Source organism: Diadema antillarum, unplaced genomic scaffold (assembly GCF_040938485.1).
Source record: "Diadema antillarum isolate AM-2024a unplaced genomic scaffold, OU_Dant_1.0 scf00000198, whole genome shotgun sequence".
NCBI classification, from domain to species: Eukaryota; Metazoa; Echinodermata; class Echinoidea; order Diadematoida; family Diadematidae; genus Diadema; species Diadema antillarum.
Genome location: NW_027271087.1, coordinates 313,130 through 320,694, shown reverse-complemented (window position 1 = coordinate 320,694; position 7,565 = coordinate 313,130). Strand labels below are relative to the sequence as shown.

The 7,565-nt window shown below is 39.6% G+C and overlaps 1 pseudogene; it reads right to left on the bottom strand.

Moving 5' to 3' along the window:
* Positions 1 to 2,803: 2,803 nt before the first annotated feature.
* LOC139723722 (pancreatic triacylglycerol lipase-like) overlaps positions 2,804 to 7,565 on the bottom strand; it is a 37,583-nt pseudogene continuing 32,821 nt past the window's right edge.

Genomic DNA, 7,565 nt, shown 5'->3' with positions numbered 1-7,565 from the left:
ATTTACGTTCTTCCAAAAGCACAGCCTGACGGAGGGGCCGATATGAAGTTTTAAAGTTACCGCCACTTCTGTTATACTCCATGCGCCCCTCCTCCACCCCAAACCAAACATTTGCCTCATTCACCTTCGCGAGCTCTTTCACTTGGTTAAACTTCAAGACAGCAGCTACAGTATCACAACAACTGTCAACAGTGATCAAAACGCAGTTTAAGTGTGACGAATGTACACTTATAATCAGTAATGCCGTGTGGTGGGAGAATGAGAATTTGTAGTATCTGTATGTGTTTATATGTGCGAGAGTCACTTATTGGATGTGATGAAGAGATGATTGTGTGTATGTGTTTATGAGTGTACCTGTGTTTGCGCGTGCGTGTGTGTTTGTTAGAGAGAGGGAGGGGAAAGATGTGAATACAATGTAAGAGAAGGAAGTAACCGCATGGGTCCCTTTTAATCAGTTTATGTTTATTCGTCACGTACAGTTTGTTGAATGTATAGTGAATGTAATATATTTTATAATGAATAATGTTGTAAATGATGTTAATTGTTATTCTTTAAATAGTGATGAATGATTTGAAAATTGTAAATACTTTCTTTTTTTAATCAACTATGTATTGTGTGAATAAATGTTTCAATTCAGCCTTTTGGCTGCGAGAACATTTCATTTGATAAACCATACCAAACCATACCAACAATGACTAAGCCCAAAGTCACATTAAAACAAGTATTCCACAACAATGAAAATTGTCACGTCATCGGAAACAGGATGAAATTTGTGAGTTCCTCCTCCCCACCCCCCCCCCCCCTCGTCATTTCCTATAATTATCCTCATCAATCGAATCCCCTTTCTTCCATATCGATGCCAGCTTACTGCAAGCTAATGTCGTCACGCTATCCACCGATCTCACTATCCATGCTCATGCTATAATCCTCACTTCTCATCCTCTTCACCCCTCCTCCCCATGACCTGCTGTTACTGTTGCAACAATGTCGGCAGATGGTAAGGCAGAGGTCACCTTGTTACCGCGGGACTAAAGCATGAGTTAAAGTCCCACAGAACAGCTGGGTGATAGTCCAATATTCCGAAGGTTCGTTAATCCGAAGATGGAATAAGGATCATTATTCCGACGGTTCGTTTTTCGAATTTTCGTTAATCCGGAAATGAAATAGGGATCGTTATTCTAAAGGCTCGGTGAACGGAAAATGAAATAAGGCTTGTAATTCCGTAAATACGACTAAAACGGGGTTTATAAACGCAAATTTAACCTGCTGCTTTTACATTATACACTTCATTCGAAGCAAAATTCCAATATCGCTCAGCTATGTCAGCTGTTCCAAGATAAACAAAATTAAATACCAAGATTAAGCACGTATGAGCGTCAATCACAATGTCATAAATGTTTTCACACTTGATAATAACAATTTAGCATATCCTGCAACTCTTACATTAGAATTTTGTTTGCTGTAGTTCAAAACTTTCAAGACTTTCACCCCCCCCCCCAAAAAAAAAATGCAAACAATCATTACAAGAAAAACCATCCCTTTCCAATCCATTATTCACATTCATTCACGAACACGCAAACAATGGGGATTATCGATACACCATTCTGAACAGGAATAAGAAATAAAAGTCCAACGTCGATTAATTCAGGCAAGTTCGACGTACGCGGAAGGAGAAGTTCGTATAAAATCGGACCCGTTTTATTTCACCTTCTGTATTTCCGTCCCCCCACTCGTTACATGATGATGAAGGCCAGGTTGACTGTACTTTTGATATTATGTGCTATAGTGAGAGGGTGGAGGAGGGTAAATGTTGGTCTAGATGTTTTTGTTTACCACTGTCACCATGACGTTAACGTATTTAATCATGGGTATCAACAAAGTACAGTGACCTATAATCCGGGAAACTTTTGACAAGCTTTCCAGTCATAATAGTTATTGGAAAGATTTTTTTTTTTCATTGTTATCATTGAAACATTTCACTCGTTTGCTGGAAACGTGGACGAATCGGCGACTTTCACAGTAACTGGACTGGAGTATATGGGCTGAACTTATTTTCGTGTTTTTGACGATGTGCTAAATAGCCACTGAACTTTTTCCGCAGCGTTAGTAGGGCTTGACCTTCAAAAAGAGCGGTTGTTTGGACTGATTTGTCAAAAAAAGGAAAAAAAAGAAAGAAATTATATTTGTAATTATCCGTACTGTACTCTTGACCCCCTTTTTGTGTCAGGGACTTTTGGACAATGAATACCGCGCTATGGGATTTTTATTGTCTATACACTCAAAACACCAAAAGGGTTACACAAAGTAGACACTGACTAGGAATGACTTCAGAGGTATTTTTATTACCTTCTCCTTTAACTTTAAAGCAATCGGAAGCTATATCGCCATGAGATTTTTTCTTTCATGTTTCCTTTATCTTCATCCTCATTCATTCATTCTCATACAAAACAATCAGTTCTATATAGATTCAAAGTAAAACATAGAAGTACCGTTGAAGACATAATAAGAATAATTTTTGCAGTAAGCATACACCACTCACACACACACGGACACGCACACATACACACACACACAGACACACATAATTTTATATATATATATATATGATATAATGTAATATAATATAATATAATATAATAAAATCGATAACGATTGGTAGCAATTTTCATTTCATATTTGCACAAAAATATGTTATTCAAATTATGTATCTCATCTGCTTTACACTGTGGGGATTGAAGAGAGAAAGATAGATAGATATCATATAGATGTATAGAGATAGTTCGATAAATACATTAATCTACTTCTAGGCACAGAATGGGCTGGCTCCGTTGGTCTCGATAAAGAAGGCTCCCGTTCCGCGACTCTTTTGGGCGTTGTAACCCATCTCCGGGCAGGAGCCGCAGCGGGCGCAATTCGGGTAGCTCGACCAACTGCTGCATTTGTGCGAGGGGGAGAAACTGCAGCTCGACGTGACGCTCTCGGTGAACAAGACTAGTGTGTCGCCCTCATGTGATCGCAGGCTTCAAGCACGCTCGTCCCCTCGCAGCCAGGCTGGTCCAGGCCCTCGTTGGGGTAGAAATCCTGGTGACCCAGCTGAAACGGTATGGAGCAAATGATGCCATGATAATTACAAGGTAGTTGTAATGATCGTTAGGAATTAAATAGTGATGGTGGTTGTAGATCTAATGATAGCAGCAATCTGAAGTATACTGTCATCAGGATTGTCGGCATCATTTTTAATGTTATCTTTGGCATCTTTACTGAGCATTTTATTTTATTTTTTTTCAACCAAGGTTAGCAGTTGCAGTGTGAGCACATATTTCATCCGGAGTCCATGAAATCGTTGTTTCAACAACAGCGATGGGGGTAAATTTGGATTTTTACATGGGGTTTTGAAAAACAAAGCGAAAGAAAATACAAACAGCAACAAAAATATATAAATCCCCTGAAATCTTATTGCAGTGGCACTATAATACACTCATTTTGATTAAGGAGGGAATTAACACTAATCCTTATGTCCACTTTCTCCAGCGAAAACATTTAATGACCTCTCCAAAACATTCAAAGTCACACAGCTCAACAGGTCACCTATTCATTACTGCAAACATTGTCGTTGGTAAAATATGTATTTCGTTGGCTTGGAGACTAGGTGGCGACCTGGTGGAGACTCGAGTCTCACTGGTCGCGCAGTGTTCGCGGAGTCTCCACGACGTCTCCTGAAGACTAGCCTCTCTTCGGAGACTTTTTCTAGTCTTCAAATGGTCTCGGAGATGTCTCCGCGACCTTGCGGAGACCCATTGGCCACCCAACGGAGACGTCACGGAGACGTCTTCGCGACTAAGAAGAAGATGTTTCTGACACACGGCGTCAACATCTCCGTGATTAAGTTGTCACCTCGTTTGCAGACGTTTCGGTCATCGCACAAGAGTCTCCTTCTTTGTGACCGCGCAATTCACTTCTTGGCCTTAATATATCATGCTTTACAGAGTAGAACTGGTCGCGACGAAGTCTCCCCTTGTGAGATAGGTCCTCAAGTTTAAGAATGTATAACGTTTCTTACAAAGTATAGTCTGCTTTTGATACAGTACCTGCTCCAATAGGCCAGCTCCTGTTGCATCTACGAAATTAGCATCAGAAGAGTCCAGTTTGCACTCATTTTCGTAGCCAGAAAACTCTGGTCCAGCTGGGTCCAGGCCTGTAAATCGAGAGAGCAGCCAGGTAATCGATGAAATAATAGTAATTATTTGATAGGTCTTTCCCGTTAGTCATGCAAACATATTAAAATAAAGTAAAGAAGAAGAAGAGGAGGAGGAAGACGAAGAAGAAGAAGAAGAAGAAGAAGAAGAAGAAGGAGGAGAAGAAGAAGAAATAGACGCCAAATTCTTATCCATTACTTGCTAAGTAATCAATGTAAGTATCTCCCATTTGTTTTTGTGATTCTATACTCTTAGAACCAAAGTTTTGATATTCTTGTGTCAAATGGCAACATCCACAAAACAAGACCCCATGGTCGACGTCCGTGCACTCTTTGGCTATGTCTACCCTAATATCCATGATTTGATGTTTCTATTCACCTTTATTTTTAGATGTGAAATGATCTATCGGTCACCGTGGATAATACTGCAGAGAAGCAAGTGGGATATTTGCAATGTTTTGTTTGAAGGTACTCTTAATGCTAAGTGCCTATCTGTTTCAGTGGCGGATCCAGAGGGGGCGTAACAGGCGCACGCTCCCCCCTTTATTCTTCGTTAAAAACAACAGAAATAAAAAGAAAAAAATGAAATGAAACCTGGAAGTGGCACCAGAAATATTAGTTGCGCCCCTCCCCCCTTTACAGAATTCCTGGATCCGCCCCTGTGTTTTCTTGTGTTTATTGGTGTGTTATGTGTCTATAATTAGCATTTTTTTCTTTTTAGTGCGTGTTTTGTTGTGTGTTTACGTGTGCTTGTATTCGGGTGTGTACGTGTGTTTGTGAGTAACCGGGGTGCAAGTTTACACTCCTGCACTTCTTCTATATATGTTGTCGCGTTCATCACTTACCAGTGAGTCGTCCAATTCCAGAGCGCGCCTCTCCCGCGTAGCCGGCCGTGTGCGCCCCGAGGCTGTGGCCAATGATATGCATGCTGCCGTAGGACGCGCCGATGGTCGACGCCAGGAGCTCGATGAGTTTGGCGATCTCGCGCCCGACTACGCGTGTGTTGGCCCGGCTAGTGGCGTAATTCAAGCGACCAGCGCACAGTGGGCCAGAGAGATACCAAAGTGCGCCAAAAGTCACTTTGGGCACTTGGGATTTTTAAATTTTTGACATGCGCTCCTGAGAGGTAATGCTTTGAAGAATATATCATTAAAATATTTGAATCAAGTATGTACATTAAAGGGGTATATTTCCCACCTGAAGTAGCAAAATACAATATTTTAAGAGTTTCAAAGCAAATTGTAACCTCTTTGATAAATAAGTAATTTCAACATGTAGTTTTTGAGATATCAACCTGTAATTTCTACCACATATTTCTCAGAGTTCATTTTACGTTATGAATGCCATAAAAATGCAAAGAAACTTAATGTTCATGAATATTTTACGCTAAATATCCTGGAAAAGAGACTAATTATTTGTCTTTTTAATATACCCTAATGAAAAGTTTAGATTGCCACGGATTTCCAACTAAATTCTATTACCACCACATTCCCTGATGTCTCAGCTTTAAGCTGATACCAGATTTGGCTGCCACCTTTTGCCACTTTTTGTGTTAGAGCCGATTTTCCGCGACACATTACGCCTATTTTGGACCTTGCAGCCGCTTAGGAATGGTGTTATATCATACGGGGCCGCATGAGGGCGGCATTTTTTTTAATTTATTATTTTTTTTCTCGCACGTTAAAGGCACAGAAACATGAATAACATTGAATAAGAGGCAAACAGAGTTATAAAATACATGTATAGGGCTAGTCCGGCACCTAAAAGACCCCTCCTCCGAAGATAAAAGAGTACATAATTGCACATAGCCAAGGCCATATAGCCATATTGTCTATAATTGTCATAGCCACTACTGTAAACATAGCTATTCCCACTGCGATACATATTGTATGGACACCTAAATACATGTACTTCGATCCCACTCTTGACATATGCAGATAGAACGTTAAACACCAAAGCACAGAGATTTTATTCTCATCGGCTACTCGTTGGAAGCAAAGTCTGTTGCTTTCCGGCCGCTCAGCAAAGTGTATAGGATCGCAGTTTGTGAATCCGATTGCAGGTCAATGTCAGACATTGCTCGCGTGATCCTCATCGGACGATCTTGCCTCATCGGATCATGCCTGACATGTCTGACATTGACCTGATAGGCGACCAATACAAGTCGGATTCATCAGACTGTGATCCCATACACTTTGTGGGTTGTTGGAAGCAAAAAAAAAACTTTGCTTCCGACGACTGATGAGAAAAATAAAATCACTGTGGAACGTGGATGAATTTATAATTTCATATGATAGTGATTTCGATAAATTTTTCATTATAAAAAAAAAGATCTTATTATTTTAGCTTTTCCAAGTAAACTTTCATACACGGCAGACTCATTCTTAGCTGCTAAGTCATAACCTTTCATTTTCCTGATTACTGACTTCACAATTTGTTATCTTTCCATTAAAATTAGACAAAATGGTTTTTGCGCTTGTATGAATTGATATGGCATAGGCCTAAGGTTATATATGAAATAGAGAGATAAGAACTATATCGGAGATTGATTTTATATCGCGCATTTATGTCCTGCTATAGAATAAAGTGAATAAATTCACCCAAACGTACAGCGTACATCATAAACTTATATTCTAACTAGTTTACACGGACAACAGTATCATTTTGCAGTACGTGTGTAACATGGAACTTTCAGCATAAATTCGATTCTTTTAACGAAACCCGAATGTTTATACACTTTCTATGACAATAAGCATCGTGTATTCAATGGTAGTAGATAAGCAGTGTCAGTGAAGGTGAAAAGATAAATTAATCTTTAAAGAAAAAAAAAATAACAGCCTAAGATTTGCATTGCTTTATTCGTCATTTACAGGCAGATTTTTGGTAGCCAATGAAAAAACAGCATCACAGTGACGTCATATGAGCTTGAAATTATGTTCAATCAATTCTACGCCCCCAATTACCCTTAGACACAAAATTTGGGTAAAAAGAAACCACGGAATATAATTTTGGCGCACTTTGAGCTCATTCTGGCCCACCGTGAGCGCCTTCCTGCCAGTCCACCATGATGACGTTTGTGTTCTTTGAGGCCAAATGATATCGGGAAAATGGTCAATAGTATCTTAATAGTCTATCACCGAGGGGCAAAAATTCCCTCACAGTATTGTTGACTAAGTTGAGTGGTAAGGGTACCATTAAAAGAATACAGATTAAAAAAAAAAACACAACCCAGAAAAATCTGAAAGAATCGACAGAAGGAACAGGGTAACCTCCTCTCTCGATCCAGTTTACCTTCAGTGCAAATTTTGTTAGACAATATTATGTGTAATGCTATGAATCATTCTGATTCCATTTTCTTTTCAAAATACTG